The sequence below is a fragment of the Rhipicephalus microplus genome, chromosome X, assembly GCF_043290135.1.
Source record: "Rhipicephalus microplus isolate Deutch F79 chromosome X, USDA_Rmic, whole genome shotgun sequence".
Taxonomy (NCBI): domain Eukaryota; kingdom Metazoa; phylum Arthropoda; class Arachnida; order Ixodida; family Ixodidae; genus Rhipicephalus; species Rhipicephalus microplus.
In genome coordinates this window covers 349,435,862-349,454,235 of record NC_134710.1, presented here as the reverse complement: position 1 = coordinate 349,454,235, position 18,374 = coordinate 349,435,862, and the positions used below count along the sequence as shown (strand labels likewise).

General features: G+C 42.5%; 1 long non-coding RNA gene across 2 annotated transcripts in view; it reads right to left on the bottom strand.

The window, feature by feature from the left end:
• Positions 1-3,326: 3,326 nt before the first annotated feature.
• LOC142777281 (uncharacterized) overlaps positions 3,327-18,374 on the bottom strand; it is a 33,155-nt gene continuing 18,107 nt past the window's right edge. Inside the window, exons 3-4 of one of the 2 annotated variants that reach the window (XR_012888005.1) lie at positions 4,936-5,035; positions 3,327-4,526 (exon numbers count right to left, since the gene is read on the bottom strand). This is a non-coding gene — a long non-coding RNA (uncharacterized LOC142777281). The remainder of the gene's footprint in view (positions 4,527-4,935; positions 5,036-18,374) is intronic. The other variant, XR_012888006.1, reaches the window with a different exon arrangement.

Below are 18,374 nucleotides of genomic sequence, written 5' to 3'. Positions count from 1 at the left end.
ATAAGATAGCTGACCGACTAGCCACATCTGTCCTTACAGACGGCTCTCATACATCCAGGGAGATTTCTGCAATAGACTTAAAGCCCTTTCTGAAGAAAACACTGAAATCACACTGGCAATATCTACGGGACACTCAAACAAAAAATAAACTGCACCTGGTCAAGCTAGAACTAGGTAACTAGTCACCAACGTGAACAACACGTCGCATAAACGTCACACTCCGTAGATTAAGAATATGGCACACTTACTGTACCCACGCACACCTTTTGTCCGGGGTTGACTCGTCTAGCTGCGATAGATGTGCTGAGCCCCTGACAGTGGTGAAATGTGGTGAGCCCCTGATATCCTTATACAATGTGCAGCACTAGATCCGTATAGAAGAAAGCATTTTTCATTACAAGCACTACATTCCTTTCCATCCTTTATTGTTTTAGGCAAAAAACCTTTCATTAAACACGAGTCACTTTTAGGGTTTTTAAAACATGTGCATACTTGCAATGTCATCTGTCCTGGTAATTCGTAGCATGGCCTCTCGAGAGAGGCTGCTGTTGTGATACGCATTCAATAGAATGCACCGGTCTTCATGCTTTTAGTCTCAAGATAATTGGTGAGGCATCCGTGCTAGTTATTCTCACAGTACAACTTATACGACTTCCCGCCACTCAATTTCATTGCAAACACTCTTGTCGATATCATTATTTTATATACTATTTAATTTTACACAAGTTATTGCATAGAGTTTTAGGCCCCAATACAGCCACCTAACACTATCATCGTTGACAAGCCCTATTTTGTTCTGGTGCTCTTCGGTCACCCGTGGCCCTTGTGCCATAAAGCACCATTCATCATTATAGCCGAGACGATGAGATGACACTCTTTTTAAAGAAGATAGTCTTTCATGGGGACCTTCGACAAAAAAGTTTTGGTCTGCCTGTACATTTGCCTGTTTGTCAGCCCTAACGATACCTCAAACGGCACCAAACGGCCAACCCCATCCGCAGCGCCCACCATCATTGCTCGAGATTTAGCGTTCATAGTTGTGCGAATGTCAATTAAAAAGCAAATATTGCGCATATCTGAGGAGCCATAACAACACGTCGTTGTTTTGTACGTCTGCCTTTATACTAGAAAAGGCCCACACAGGTAAATCTAAATACTGTAGCTCTTATCGCTCTGCGCTGACAGTGCAACGCCATGCTCAAACAATCTTTCCAACGCTTTGCTACGACGACATGGTGGTGGCACCTGCCCGACGCTTTGCGTTCTACACCTTATCACATCCGAGACAGGCGCTGATCTTTCTGCGCAGGCGCGCACGCCTTCTTTTTCGAAGATACCTGCCAGAGGATGCTCGTGTCTGTAGTGCCTTGATGCGCTCGTTCGCCTCCGCTACACGCTTGAGGCACTGTAACGCTGCGCCATTCACCGATTTTCTTGCTCAGAACATCTAATAAACGTTTTGTTCACTCTCTCCAGACGCAAGACTATATTTGGCGATATTTGACGATATTTGACGATATTTGACGATATTTGCAGTGTAACGTGCCTATTCGGAGCCAATTTTTTGTGTAATAGCTTATACCTTGGATAGAGACCGACTAACATAACGAATAATCTTTTCCTCTCTTTCAGTCTTCTGCACCAAGATGGTGCAATGTCCAACTATGACTAATCGATGTTGATTTTTTTATCGCTGTATATATATAATTGCGTAAGTGTCTGAGATTTCTGCAGGCTGTGTTTCACCTCGTGAAATTTTTTACATTTCGCTACTTCACTCCTGAATCGGACTGCGCTTTTCACGATTCGCATGAGGGGCTTGACAATTAATAAAAAGTTATAGAAGAAGCGAGTGCAATAGGCACATAAACTGAGATATTTACAAAAGACCTTCGGGTCGATGAGTGGCGGGAAGCCAGTGATGGCAGTAGTTTTCTGCGGGTCAAGGGGAACTCCAGACTTACTGACCACTTTATCAAAAAAAGAATTGTTTGTCGTATCCAGAGCGGCACTTTTCAGGTTCCACAGTAAGGCCAGATGTCGCAATTTCTTAAAGTAAATTCAATGCACCGGATGTGTTTGTCGAGGTTTGAGGCAGGCACAATAACGTCGTCAAAACGAACGAAGAAAGCCTGACACTGCAGTCCTGCCAGTACTTTATTCATAAAGCGTCGGATAGTCACATGTAGCGAGCAAAGGCCAAAGGGCATTACCATGAGCTTGAAGAGTGAGTATTGTGTTATACAATTATTCTTCCCTCAGACTCTCCCATCCAATTAGATTTGCTAAGAGCTGGTCTTGAGGTTCATTGCAGCACTAGGAAGCTTTCGGGATTAATGTGGTTGTTACTGGTAACTCTCCCTATGTAGATTTCTGCCGGTGGTACTAGGTGACCTCCAGTGGCCCAGATTTCGGGCCCTTCCCAGGTGGTCTTGACTTTTTTCAACTTCACATTTAATAGTTCAGTGTGCCCCATTACTCTTAACCTGGATCCACATAAGACTCAAATAGTAGCTGGAACTTTTTTGCAAAAAACGTTCCAGCTATACAATTGCAGCCCCGTTACACGTACTTTAGAAAATAGATGCAACAGTGCACCACAGATTTTTACTAAATTATTTCGTGAATCATCGTTCCACATAAGTATGCATGGAACACTGTTCCAAATAAAACTGCTGTTTCAGGGACTGGAACGATGATCCACGTACGAATATATAAAACTTTGTTCCAAATGAACATGCTGTTTTAGTTATTTGGATGGTGATCCACATAAAATAGTGATAGCCCTATCCGGTACACCGTTCGAGGTTCCTTCAGACCTCTCTTTTATGTAAAGCAGTGTTCTAACAGAAAATTAGGAAGCTGACCATGGTTAACGCTTCTGCAGTAATTTTGCCTTTTCATGTCAGTGAAATACCGGTCATCAGCAAAGCTGACTTGGCATGTGGCCTGTGGTGATATCAATAATCGAAAAGTGGACATTTTAGCAACAGTATGGTCTCAAACGGTTCTCCACAGCCTCCCATTAGAGCGCAGTTCTATGCAAAAGTAGGTTTGAAATACCTTTAATTGCAGAACGGCAACGTTGGCGTTGCCTGCCAGATTCGGTTCTACCCTTTAGCTGCCTCTAAGGAGAAGAGACTAATATTAAGGGTCATTTTCACATATGCCCCACTATTAAATGGTTGGTAAGAAAAAGGCCCGGACTATATGTGCAGCACTTGAAAATAAACTTGCACATACGCCATGAAAAAGAGAACAGTAAACAATGCCATATAATGGAGGTTTATTACAGGAAATGAAGTAAGTCAAATGCGCAAGTACCTATATGCCATTTACTGAGCTCACAAAATTCCACGTAAAAATAATTCAGTACTCTGAAACAAAAATCTTTGAATAACCAAAAGAAGCCTTGAAAAATACAAGTGACATATTGAAAAAAAATAGAAGTCTTGAAACCTACCACCAGCACTTTGCCTTTGTGATAAAAAAGAAGGCACAACTTTTGTGTTACAGCTTAAGATTGAATACTTTCATAATAGGCCTGATCGCTTTAGGCTTTTCATCAAAAACTTCAGCTTAAACAACATAAAGACATTGTTAAAAGCCTCACTCTTTAATACAACTGTTAGCTCAAGTCCCAAAAACTGTGCAAAAGCATAGGGGTATGACAGGTTTGAAATATAACATACAGTCAACAAGAGGATGACTGCCTTTGGAGGGGATGGTCCAGGTGGTAATGCCACAATGTTTATTTTTTTTCAGGGTATCTTGAAGTTGCCATTCTCTTTCAAAATGCCTGGCGCAGACTTGTTGCCAAGTTCTAGTGTCCTTCAAAAAAAGAGTAGCAGGAAATTTTAAATAAACAATGACGTTAAATTGTGGTGTTTGTGGTGCTCTTCGTTTTATAAAACTGATCGATTTCACCATGATTTCTTGGCTTCTTTTCAGTCAAAGCAGCAAAAGATGCTAGTGAGCCCAAAACTCTGTGAGCATGGCACATCAACGATTGCTTAGTGTAAAAAGAATCGCAGCTTCATACCCGAAAAAATCCATACGCTTTCCAATTGAAGGACGTGAACATTAGCCAGCTTTGCCAGTCTTGAGAGATGTTCAGTTACCACACAACATATTTACCTTTGTGCACTTTATACTTGAAGCACCTTCACACAAAAATAAATGTGGTCCTTACACCAATATGTGCTTTCTAGTTTAATGAAGCTTAACACAACTTACTGGTTAAACTCAAATAAATGAAATCTGAATTAGTCTACCTTTCTATAGGTTTTTGGGTATTTCGTACACAGAACTACAGCCCTCATGTTTTTCATCGGTCCTTTTTCATTCTAGACGTAATAAAGTGTCGCCTTAGAGTAGTAAATTATCTCAGAGCCGGCCGTCCTGGGTAGAACATAATCTTCAAGTTTCATCAGACTTCTTTAGTTCAAAATCTGTGGCATTTTGCTCATCTTGACCTCCATAGCTTCAATTGTGTATCCAAACCTTATTTCTGCTTCAAAGTCAAGCTGTAAAAAATGCACATTGACTAAAATTTTTTGGCACACTGAAAACAATAACAGGCCCGAGGATAGCTTCAAATTGCTTTTGCCGAACAATATGATAAATTAAATTGACCTTCACAAGTGCTCAAGCAGCTGAGGTGATTCTATATTCGTCTTCACTTAAAAAGATATTTGAACATTGATTAGTATGGCAATGCTTTATCAATAGTGTTAAAGGTACCAGCAAGTTTGGTAAACGACCATTCACTTTTTATCAATTATCAAATGCTACAGAGCTCTGCTGAGTAAACATAAATGAAAGCTTACAACATAAAACACCCTTAACTTTACAAAGCAGACAGACACAATTTGAAAAACACAACATGGGCGATCAAGAACACGTCAGGATTTAAGAAGTAACCGGGCAAATTACCTTGTGCACTCAAGCAGCGGCTCTCTGGAGTTGTGGTTCAAAGCATTTTTATTTTTCTAAGGTCCTTACAAAAGGAATCCGTGACCATGTATCTAATTGCCTAGAAGAAAATGCAAGCAAGAAAAAAGGAATTGTACACGTTAGCAAAGCATATATTATAAAACACGCGATGTTTATGTGCTTGCGACAAGCCACATACAGTAGCGATCATGAAAAAACACCTCTCGTTAACAATCAAAATGGCACCCAAGGTGGTCTGAATTTTCAAGGTCTTGCACTATGGCGTCTCTATTAATCACATGGTGCTTTTGGGGCGCTAAACCCCACATATCAATCAAAACAAATAAAATGACTTAGTACATTACACCCGATATTGGAAGATGTATACACATAAATGAAAATCGATAGCACAATTGAATCGAATGAAAAGCGATAGCACAGTGGCAAGCTATAGCTTAGGAAAGTTAAGATGGGGTACAACAGAGGAAGACCACAAATGAATAACATTTTCAATTCAGAATCACAATTTTTTTGGGGCGAGGGAGTTAATTTCCTCCTCCTCGACTAGCTTCAACACTAGCTAAGGAGGGAAGATGTTAGAGGTTCGGAATGGGTCGCCCCGATGACTCGAGTGCACGGTGGCAGCGCAAAGAAAGAGCCGTAATCCGGTGAAGAGACGCTTTATTGCAGCCTCAGACTACTGTCCAGGTCCAAGCCCGAACGTCCGCTCTCATTTCAGATTCAAACATCCTCTTTTCAACCCTCGGTTGAACAGAGTCTTCACAAACACCAATCACATGTTGGGACTCGCATCATCACAACCAATCGCAGAGACACCTTCATAACAGGTTCTACATTGGTAAAACCACGTTACCAATTATAACACGTAAAGGGATGGGTTCTGCGCGTGTGACACTCTCCCATGCCAGGCCGCGTTGCCTACGTCGGCCGACTTCCGTCGGCAGCCGTTCTCACGCTCGAGCCCCGTCAGTTCTCTCATTAATTGTTGCTTCGTAAAAGCCTCCCTAAGAGCAGTGAATACACCGTTGGGCTCCGTGCGCTTACCAGGTGTGCATGCGACAGCGAGGCGCCCCGACATCCTAGCAGCACTCGGTAATGACGTACAGCGGGGGAGGTTATGCTCGTCTCCCTGCCGCCACTATGTCTCAATCAGCCAAGTGGTCGCGTCCCCGCGTCATTCTCAATGGCACGCGTGCATGCCAACATTGGCTCAAACTCAGACGGTGGCGCCTGACCTGCCTCTTGCGAAACGCTTTACCGAGTAAGACTTCTCCTTTTAATCGTAAACGGGGGCGACCTTGACTGCTCCGCTCATGAACCGTGCGATTGAAGAAGTCTCTTTTTTTCCCGTGCTCGGATCTTCCGCATTCGCCTTCGCAGAACCAATGAGCTTCGTTAGTTGACGGGACGGGAGCTGGCTCTACATCAGCCGCATTATTTTCGCTACACGCAAAACGCCGGTAATAGGTGCGTCATACTAACTTCTTCCCCCTCAAAAGTGTTACTGGATACTCGATGTCCAGTAACGCGATACAAAAACAAACGAAAAAAATCGCTAAAAATAATCTCACTCTCAGTGCGTGCACATACGTGAACCAATATTCAGTTCAGTCTCCACAGGACAACTTTTTCGCCTTTCTGCGAAATAGACACAGCAACACATATACATAATGCCCTCAAATAGTCCTCCAAGGGAAAACACTCTCGTAACGCACAACACTGAATAACGCATTCAGAATGTTAAGTCCACAGCGCCAGCCAGTTCCCTTTAGCTTGTCACAGGGCACACGCACCGTGCCTAGTCCAGCGGCATCTTGTCTTTTAAACTCGCAACACCACATGGTCATTGTCCCAACATGGAAGACCCACTCCATGCGCCCTCCAGGCCCCACATGACACACTCAAAGAGAGCGACGGACGCCGCGGTATAGGTATACCTAAGTCTCAACGAATTGCACCAAGAAGAAATAATTATAAACAACTCCCTTCACAAACGCTACCTTAATAATGTACAAAATTATTCCTACACAACACATCAACTACACCTATAAGCAGTTCTACCACTTGGAGGCAAGCTCGCATCCCAACAACACAACGAAAAACGCCTGGTACAACAAAATATTTTCTCATCACGCTGGAACTATTAATCTCTTTGACCCACATAACATCACGCATAACACTTAAACGTGCGATGCAAACTCCTGTACAGTCATTCAATTCACATAAATTACCTCAGTGGCTACAGAACAACAACAAATACAACGAAAAAAAATTCAACCATATGAAGCAGACAAAACGTCACCATGCCTCTAAACAGTTACATTCGCTGAATTCAATGATCATCCGATACTCAAAACAGGATCAGCAGCCTCGCTCAGAGCGCCCTAATTACAAAAAAGTTTTGTTTCACATTCTCCTTTCAATCAACTGTGGACACCTCCCGTTGCGACTGGCATAACCTCTCACTGAAAAATGCGACTGATCGTTCACCTGCCCCTGTCCTTTGGGAGAGGCAACCTCTCATGGCTGTTTGCAATGCGTTTGTAGCCGAACAAAATGCTTTGCTGGGGTTGGTTTCCGTAAACTCAGAAAACAATGCCAAGCCCTCAAGCTCAATCAACCGCTACCTAAGTCTCTACGTTGCACGGCAGCGTGTTCAACACTCTCAAACCGCCGTAACTGACAAATAGCCGACTTTGTACTAAGAGCCTTTCACCATGTCACCACTCTTCGGTAACACGCCATACCTAAACACTAAAAAATGACAACGCAAAACTTGTCACTAAAATAACCTCTCGTCACGTAAGATAACTGCATTATACCTTAAAAACAACGCGAACCAAAGTTACTTTCAACAAATCTGGTAGTTTAATTCTCCAAAGAACTTACGGCTCCATTTTACACTTCAGTCGGGCACGCGATGTTCCTAATCTAGGGACTTTTCCTCTTGAACAGGCAACACGCAAGACGTAGAACCCCCTCGTTCTACCACCGAAACCCAATGCTAGCCACTTTCTAACGCACATTCTCGTTTTCTTTTCTGGGCAGTTACCATAGCAAGAGTTGTCGATCGCTGACACTTCGTCTCGGCTCGACTTTGACACCACAGACTGGCGGGGCTGTTTCCCATGCAATTTCTCCCTGTGATACAGTAACCGTCCATCAATTCCTCTCACATGCGATCCCTCTTTCACCTGACGCCGCGCATCGGCAAGTGACTCATCGCGTTCCTCTTCCCCGTCGCGATAATTTCCATGAAATGGACCAAGCCGCTCACTGTCCACATTACATTCCGCAGCCGAATGGCAACTTCTTAACAGCGCCTTCTCTACAAGTGACACAGACTTAGTCGTTTGCGGCTCCCTGCTCGGTCTTCCGGTCTCTCCACTGCCCACTGCACAGTGTTAGCGCTAGGGCTAAAACCTCGAGACAAATGCTTTGGCTCCCTCAATAATGAATACTGCTGTGGTTTAATTTCCCCTTTTACACGGCTGATCTCTCTCTTATTACCATCATTTAGATCACGCAGTAGCTTTTGTCGGTGATGACAAGGACACTCATAATCAGCGGGACAGAGCAGTACCGACATACTCGTATTCAACTGATCGGTCACTGCGCATCGCAATTTCACAGGCTGAGCAGCGCTTCCCGACGAGTTTGGAAGAGCTAGACGTACGTACAGCAGGCGTGCGGTAACACCATGCCCAAAAGCGTCAGTTAGCCTTATTATGCCACTGCTCTCAGCAAAATCTCAGCGGATACTTCATTCACCCGTATCACCGTTATATCCGCACCTGAATCAACTCACGCGAAACATGGTTTGTCCTCCACGAAAATATCAAGACGCGGGTTTCTCATGAGTGAGTTTTTCATTACGGCAGGGTGTCGTGACGATGTAGCTCGGCTCTCAAATGACCGCTCATTCTGGGCAGCTACGCAAGAAACTTCTGCTTTATTAGCAGCTGTGTAACGTGAGAGCTCGAAATCTCTTTCGAAGTGACCCTGCCGTCCGCATTGAAAACATACTCCTGAACTAGGGCAGAAATTAGCACTAGCTGATGGTTTGGCTGGTGACCTATAATTAGAATTTACTGGCCCATCATTGCGGTAGCACTCTGCCTGTCGCTGCCGAGGCTTTCTTCAAAATCGGCTAAATCGGCTTTCATCGAAATTCCCTGCCGCTAACGTATTAGGAGCAATCCGTGAGCCAAGCAGCACCCTGGAAATGAACCACAATTGCCGGAAGGTCTCACAACGACGCTTAGCAGCAGCGGATAGAGCCGTTGGAGCCGTGATCCAAACCCCCTTTATAATCACAACACAACACGACGAACCACCGGCATTGACGTGCTTATCAATGTCCACCACGTCGTCAGTCTCGCCGACACTGGAGCAGAACTCTGTCATTGGTAGATCATTTGCCATGGAGTTGAAGAAAGTCAAGACCACAGGGGAAGGAACCGAAATCTGGAGCGCTAAAGGCCATGTAGTAGCACCGGAGAAATCTACACAGGGAAGTCACCACTCACAACCATACAACAATACTAATCACTAATCCCGCAATCCTCACACAATATATATATATATATATATATATATATATATATATATATATATATATATATATAATAAAGGTGAAAAAGTGTATACCAAAGGGCTCGTTTTTTCTTGTTTTGACAAAATAATAATGAGATCTATCGGACAATAATGCCAAGGAATGTATAGGGGAATTTATTAAAACCAATGTGTTGTAAATAAGGAGAAAAGTGGGTGAAAAATTAACTTACCATGAGCCGGACTTGAACCTACGACCTTCGAATAACGCGTGCGATGCTCTACCACTGAGCTATCAAAGCTTTTTTTTTGTTACTGAGCTATCAAAGCGGCCATTCCCCCACCCACTTCATTGGGTTTTATTGTGAATTGAAACGTGGGAGTTTCAGTCAGTGCCACCTGTAGTCATGGCGGCGAATGTGACACACTCTTTGAGCCTGTATGACGGCACGTATATATATATATATACGACGTAAGAAGATTGTGAAGGGCGGTGTAAGCTGATGAAGAAGTGCAATGAAAAAAACACATGGTGTATGAGCCAGGCCATGTCTCCTAGGTATCTTAGCATCACACAAGCCCAAAGGATGAAGACGTGGCAGCCACCTCATCAAGCGGCCATGTTCATTGAAGACATCACAAAACGCACTTGCCGAATGTGGACCACAAAAGCCGAGGAAGAAAAAGTAAGAATGAAATAAACACGTGGTGTGGGAGCCAGGCGACGTCTCCAACATATAGCGTCACATATATACCAAGTTAACGCAGAATGCTGAGTCGACGTAATTTAAATATAACGATTGTGAGGCAACGCTAGACGGTAAATTAAAACATTGCACCGGCGTTTATATACTTATGTTGCAATAACACAGTGTTTTTAATGTTGCAACAACATTCAAAGAATGACATTGTCCTAACGTGTTGTTTTTAACGAGGCAGCAACATTCAAAATATCACGTTGCCCCAACGAGATGGCAATAATGTGGCAACAACAATCAAATAATCCCATTGCATATAAGTTGTATACAGATATCAAGTCCATGCTTAACAGCGAACGTAAAGACAACATGGAGGTCAGAATTGCCGAAACATTCAATTGCACACTTGGCAACATTTTAAACTTCGTGTACTCATTTGATTAATGGCTGACAGGGGCTAGTTAGTGTGGTTGAGTGAGAAATGGAACAAGCATGAAAAATACAGAGAACAGTTCAGCCAATGTTCTTCACACACTAATTCTTTTATGAATCTGATTTCTTTACACAGCTGCACTCTATGTTTTTATTTATTTATTTGTTTGACAAAGCACGATTGCCGTATAGCAGGAGATAAAAAACACCTTCGTGAGTCGCCTGACTAGGCCTCTATACCTCCGCACCGTATATGTTCTTCACAAGAATGACTACGTTGGCAAAAATAAAACACAAGAACAAAATCACATGGTGGAGACCACTGCGTCGCCTTCTTACGTCTATGGCTAAATACACTAAACACAGTGAATTCATATGTGAGAAAGATATGTGCAAGAGCAGGCCTTTTACGACCCCAAATTTTCAGGCTACAAAAAGCCTGCTGTAGGTAGGCTACAACTTAACATGTATGCCTGCAGAATTGAAAAAAAAATACGTGTCTATTTTGTATATTACTGTGTGGTTGTGAACATAGCATGGGAACAATTACATTATGAATTGAGCAAGCAGTAGTTAAATCAAACTGTGCCTCCATTATGAACCATCACCACAATCATGTTTTAAAAAGTGCTTTCAGAATAAACACACAAGAAACAGATCTACTAAAACGGGACCTACATGCTTTCATGATGCAAGGCAACAGCCACAACAAACCCTACGATTGGCAAGAGTTATGGAAGTTGAACCAATAGGAATCATGGAGCTAGAAAAACAGCTGTTTCACAGGTACCTTACTCTTGAGGAACATAAAACGCAATGCAATGGTTTAATAAAACGATGCAAACAGAAAAATCAGTAGCGGGATATATCAATAAAGTAAAATCACTGTCGAAAGACAGAGAGAGAGAGAGATATGCTGTGAAAAAAGGCAGGGAGGTTCACCGGAAAGCAAGTATCTGGTTTGCTACCCTGCACTTGGGAGGGAGACAGAAAGGTAAGGAAAATAGAATGAGAGAGAAAAATAGAGCAGGAGGTAGCGAAAACACACTTGCACTAGACTGTCACTAACGATCGACGAGGTGGATCCATCGCTGAAATTTTAGAAGGACGGTCGAACTCGCAATAAATGTATAGACAGGCTGAGCTTTCGGACAAACAAAAGGGTGCCGATTCTGGTTCAAAACTGCCTTGACAACTGTTTGCAGTACTCAAGTATCTGGTAGTGTCTCTGACTGATGAAAATTCAATAGAGCAGCTATTTCACGTGATCTGCTTTTATAGCTTTGTTGTGATTTCACATCGTCACGAAAGCATTTCATGTCTTGTTATTAGCAACATGTAAGTAAACATCGGCCAAAAGTTAAGCAATCATAAAAAGTGTGTTATTCTTTCACTGCAAAATCTATCCGTAACGGCACACGCAGCAAACACCAGGCCTGCAGAAAACACTGTCTGCGAGTAAATATAATAATCAAATCGCACCGCGATGAAATGCCACGCTAATACAGAACGATCACTCACAACAAACACGGCTGACACCAACATAGAGAAAGAATGTCTGCTGAAAGCACTGTGTTGTTGGTAAGAAAACCTGAACTACAAATTGCAGTATCGTGAAATGGCACAGTAATCTGCAAACAGTATCACCCTCAGCAAATCTGGGACATGCTGACAAGGTGATGCCAAGCCTGCAAAACACTATGCAGCACACAAATAACACAAGACTACTGCAGTCCTCTTGAAATTTGTCCAAGCCCGACTTCAGTTTCGCTTTGAATGTGAGGCTTTTGACGGCTGGAACAAACGCACCTACCGATTGCGATTCCCTTGCCCGAGTAGGTCGAGTGAGAAGACACACCACTGAGCAAAGCTGCTAATCATATGCCATTCTTTCTTGACATGACTTCACGCAGCTTTCTATGAAGTAGATGTAGAAGTAGCACCAGGTATATGCAGCGGTGTGGACTACTAATAGATTTGGTCAACTGTAGTGTTTTTCTAGTTGGTCACAACACAACGAAGCCTTAGCTGCATTTATCAAACTGTCAACTTATAATTAAACTGAGGCTGATTTGAGCTGGAAGTCGTGTGCGAGCTGCGCCTGCTTGGTGAACGTAGTGAGCTCTGTACAGGACAATTGTGGACTATTGTCGCTAGTTCGTACAAATGGTGATTCATACCTTTAGAGGTCTGTTGTCTGATCATCTTGTCACGCGGCTGCTCATTGTTACATTCATGCACTTCTAAGATTGCGGCAGTGGGGGAAGAGCCGAGACGTTATTTAGCTTGCCGCTTTAAGCAGCGAAGGGTGCAGCGGGTATACCCTTTATTGCGTGTCGGCGTAGAGTGTTCATGAAGTGTTCATTTCTGGTTGTGGATTCACCTAAGTTAGAAGACCGAAATCTAAACTGTTGCAGATAAGGGCAACAGGTCCGCCGGCTACAGAAAGTCGGGGTATAATCGTCCGTTCAATGGATGCAGTTTCTTGACTTGCAACGGTGAAATAAAGCTGAAATCGCTGTGTGAACAGCATCCAGTTCGCCCATTAATCGCCGATCATGCACTTACGTGCTCAGACGTCTCTGCTTTCGCCCCGCTACGGTGGTCTATGTGGCTAAGGCACTCAGCTGCTGACCCGCAGGTCGCGGGATCAAATCCCGGCTGTGGCGGCTACATTTGCGATGGGATCGTAAGTGATGTAGGCCCGTGTACTCAGATTTGGGTGCACGTTAAAGAACCCCAGGTGGTCAAAATTTTCGGAGCCCACCACTACGGCGTCTCTCATAACATATGGTGGTTTTGGGACGTTAAACCCCACGAATCAATCAATCATCGATTTGTCTCTGTTGGGGACGTTAATTTGTGCAGGAAGATCCACATCAAGTGAGCACACTGATGATGCTTAGCTGTTGTATGGAGGTACTCTGCTTTTTTCACTAGAAGTTGTCGTTATCGGTCACACTTGTACGACGCTTTACGCTTGACTAAGCCACCCTAACTTGACGCCTTTGAACGAGAATTCCGAGCGAAAACACACAAAGTTAAGATGCTTCATGCTACTGTGTTACACTTATGATGACGATAAGAGTCGAAATCAACATTGCACAAGTGTCAATTTCAACCTATTTTGAAGGGGTTTTGTAACAGTAAAAAAAGACAGGTAAGGCAGCATAAAAAAGTGAGAGAAAACTTGTTTGCAAAGGACCGAAATACTGTACATAGCGCTATAACTTTACAGCGCAACTGAAGTTTCAGTTACGCACTCGTCACTTGCTTTTTTTGCACCCTCATGACGGGTTTTTACCATAGTATCTACTTGCGCACATCAGATGTCTCGAAACCAAGAATGCAGTCATGATTAAAATATTATTATGATTTGCACGAAGACTATATCAAATTACCTAGGTATAAAACAAGCAATAGCCTTGAAGTTTGGCACTGACTTTAATTGTCTCGGAGGCTATACATCGTCAACATCAGGTCCCACCTTGCATCATGGGCTGTTATAGCCACGTGATAGCATTTTGCGCTCAAAATATTGGAGGGTTCCGCGTGGTTCCTTCATCAATAGTTATCAATGTGAAATTTGAGTTTAAATACAGTCTGCGTGACTGCATTTATCGGCTTTGTGTTTTTTGGTGCCCCCTTCCGTCCGTGAACAACTAAGCAAGGCGTTCGGCAGTGGCATTGGTTTCCACCTGACCACTCCTCACGCTGCATGATCGGGTAACTTGCGGGGTTTGCAGTCTTGTGTTTTGTAGCACTTTTTGTCATCGCATGTTTCGTCGCACTAATTGTGACGTAAGTCACGTTCACTGCCGGTGTCACACGGTGACACCGGCAGTGATCCTTATTTGGCTCCCGAATCGCGGTTTGACTCTTGTTTCGGGCGAACTCGATCCAGATTATTTGTACGGCTTAGCAACGACCATTCTTGATCGCGGTCAAGAAATCAGACCCGCCGTCGTTATGTTCTCGCGTTATGAGTATGGTCATGTCATACCAACTAGCCCAAACTGCCACTCTTCCAAATCAACTTTTCTGACGAGCAAAGGTGCTCGTGTGACACCGATTTAATCTACTGTATCCAACCAAAAATCTTATATGTGTAATTTTTGCATACATTCACTTTTAATATCTCACTTTATGTTGTGTACACGATGTATGCACTAAATAAAGTAACATAATATCAAATATTTTATTCTCAGAATCATTGTTAGGTTGCTCTGTGTGATTATGCCTACAAAAAATGGCCTCCGAGGCAATTAGCGCTGCACCTATGAAGCCTTCTTTGAAGAAAGTTGTCTTTGCGGTGACCACGTCGATGCGGTTTTGTGTTCATGTAGCCAGCTATGTTCGCATGAGAACCACGTTACGTCCTACCTCACTTGTATAGCGCCTTCTAAAACCGAAATCATGACTCAGCACTGTAAAACGTTTTTCTAGGTAAATAACTGTTCCATTCACAATGAGAGTGTCATTACCTACTTATTGCAATCGAAAAAAAACGCTATGCAAATATTTTCTTTCAGTGCTCAGGCTGTGTCTATGAAAGATAATTGAGCCCTTAAATGCTCCTTTTGTTGCGTGACATGCAGGAGGGTCAGTGGCTCCAACAGGAACCTTGCATAATGATACACTCCGTGAGCACCATTGCAGTCTATGAACAGTAGTTTAAAGGTTTCTCGAAATACTTGCACGGGTTGATGGGTTAGGCCTATTTTTTGAAGACAGTGTGTTTCTTGCACATATTCGAGGTCAAAGGGTCTACTGACACATGTGTAAGCATGCTATCGTTGCACCTTTGAGAGAAAGAGAATTTTCTTTTGGTGAGATTTAGAGACGCGAGAAGTTAGGCTGCATCTTTTTCGTTTCACTTATCCTCATATTTTTATTCTGGTGCATGGTTTTATGCTTTCCTTTCTTGTATTTTTTCTGTATACAACTTACCCTTGCTGTAACTAGATGGACAAGTGAACAGACAAATATTGGTGTTCCAAGTGTTTTGTTATTGGAAAATAAAACAGTACTTACTGAAATACGCAAAGATGCATACCATCGGGGAACAAAATTTAGGGCAGAACAGAAAAGGCATAACTCGCAACGAAGTTTATTCTTGGAAGATAGGCAAAATAAATAAACATAGCAACCATGCGCGTGCACATTCACTCACATGCTAGCCAGAAAACGTGCAATAAGATTGACAACAAAAATTGATGAAAAAAGACACTAGACAAAAAAAAATTATGAGAAACGAAAATTCCCCACCACGCAGAGAAACAGATGTAACACTAACATGCGTATCTCCCTTCTTTTCAATGTAGAATGCTTTCATAATTTCACGTGCCAAGGTATCATTAACCTTTACAAGGACGGATACACTGGAAAACCTACCTAGCCTCACATTTGCAGAAACCACAATGTGCTGGCAAATATGCCAATAGTTTATTTTTCACTGGAAGTTTTTGCTACCTAATTCTGTCTTTTATGCACCGGCCCGTTTGTCTGCACATTGTGGTTGTTGCAAGTGTGAGGATAGGTTTTTCACTGCATCCTTTCTTGGAAAGAGTAATGACACCTTAGCACGCAAAATATGGAAGCATACTTCATTAAGAAGAAAAGAGATACGCATGTCAGTATTACATCTGTCGTTCTGCGTCGTACGGAATTACGTTCTTCAGAAGCTTTTTTAGTTTAGTGGCTTTTTGTCATATATGTTTTGTTCTCAATCTTATCGCGTGTACAATAAAGTGAAATACTGGGCCAGTTGGTAAAACATAATGAAAAACTGTGAAAAAACATAGTGAAAAAGAGCTGTCTTTTTTGAGCTGTTGAAGTAGATAAACGTTTACCTTCCTTTTTTGGGCAGAAATGAGGGGGGTGGAACCTTGAAGTGATAGTTTGTTGCGCATGCGCGTTGTTGTTCTTGTGCAATGAATGTTTTCTAATAAAATTTTAGATGTAAGAGAGCGTCTTTTCTGTCAAGTGCTTTTTCTTCTACCTTGTGTGCTCATATATTTCCACATTATCACTTGTTTTTTGACTAGCAAGTGTGGCGATGTGTGTGGGCAAGGTTGCTACGCTTATATATTTCACTGATTTTCCAAGAATAAAGCTAGTTGCGAGTGACGCCCTTTCTGTTATGTCTTCAATTTTCTTTCCTGACAGTATGCATCATTTTAGAATAAAGTAAGCATGTACCAATTAGCCTAACAAAATCATTTAGTAAGGTGGCGGTCCCCTTCCGGCAGCACTCGCTCTGAATTTTATTCACTATTTACTGACGTTCTACGCTCAGAATAATAATGTGAATTGTATTGCATTGGAAAGCATACATTCTGCACTTTCTAATGACAGCTAGTATTGTCACCTAGTCTGAAGCGGTTTCGCATAACACTTAAAACAGCTCAAGAATACCAGTGATTTTGCTGTACAGGCCTCCATTGCACTGGAAGTGTGGCAAACTAGTTCAACATATTGAAGTCAACTTTCCTGGGCCTCTTGATGAAGCATTATGCAAGGTTTCTAGGAAGAAACTTAGCCAGTAAAGCAATCAAAAATCATGTAGGGATTTAATCATAATTTATTAGTGATTAACTTTTTTTGTGTGGAACAACAATATTGAATGGGTTTTCACGGTACAATATACCTAATGTCAGTGTTAAGAAGTTTCGCGTTCTGACGAATAGTTCATGAATAATGACTGATGGAATTTTAAAATTTATGGATCCACTTATTCAGGCATTACAGACGAGTTGAAAAAACTGTCCAAGATGAAAATCTGAAATTTTCAAAATTGAAGCAGCAAGCCGTTCTATGCAGAGAAAATTTTCATAAGTTATTTAAAATTTAGGACAGAGCGAATTTAGGTCATTTTTTCTGCTTGCCAGGTTTGTGCACGTTTACTTTTTTTTCTATTGCAAATTCAAAATTATCGCACATTAGCAGAACCATGTCACGTTTTGTAATTACCAGTGCTCACTAACTTTGCGTAGCACTGCTTGAGTCAAAAGATTTTCAACAAATAATAAATATTGCAATCGTTTTTGGTACTGGCGTCATCTGTAAAAAGAAACATGAAGTTGTCTTGTGTAAGTTTTCATGTTAGTCAAAAGTGATGCCTCTGAACATGATTATGCCGCCAAAACACGTATGGGTTATTTCTCCAGATTTCAGACTTTAGTGTCTAGCACAGCGGGTAAATTTCATCGCTACGTCTTCAATACACAATGGGACCTCAAAAGGCTGCTGAAAAAAAAGAAAGAGACGGAGTCACAGAGAAAAAGAAGCCACATTACTGACCAAGTGGTTTGGCTATAGTGCCATGGGTTCCCGGACCTGCTTGGCGGCTCGCCTTTGTAGCCAGGGGACTGCAGAAACATTTCTGAAGTATACAGCGAACCTAAACTCGCCTTCTTTAATTGTTGAGAATTGTAGGACATTACCTGGCAGTCTTTCCTTCGCGGGGAGGTGAGGAATGTTTTGCAGTGTGTGTTCCACGTGACACTGGTTGAAGGGTAGTATAACACTGCACCTTTTTAATAGACTAGTCTGCATATGTGAAGGGGTGGCGACATGACGCCAGTCACGTTCTTTTTTTCTTGGTAGAGGAGTGGAGGTCACAAGGCCAGGCAGCCTCTATAAAAGTTGGACAGAGTGGCAACAGTTGCTAACTGAGAAGTAGCTTGAATCGTCTGCAGATCATTCCTGAAAATTGCAAAGCCTCCGAGATTC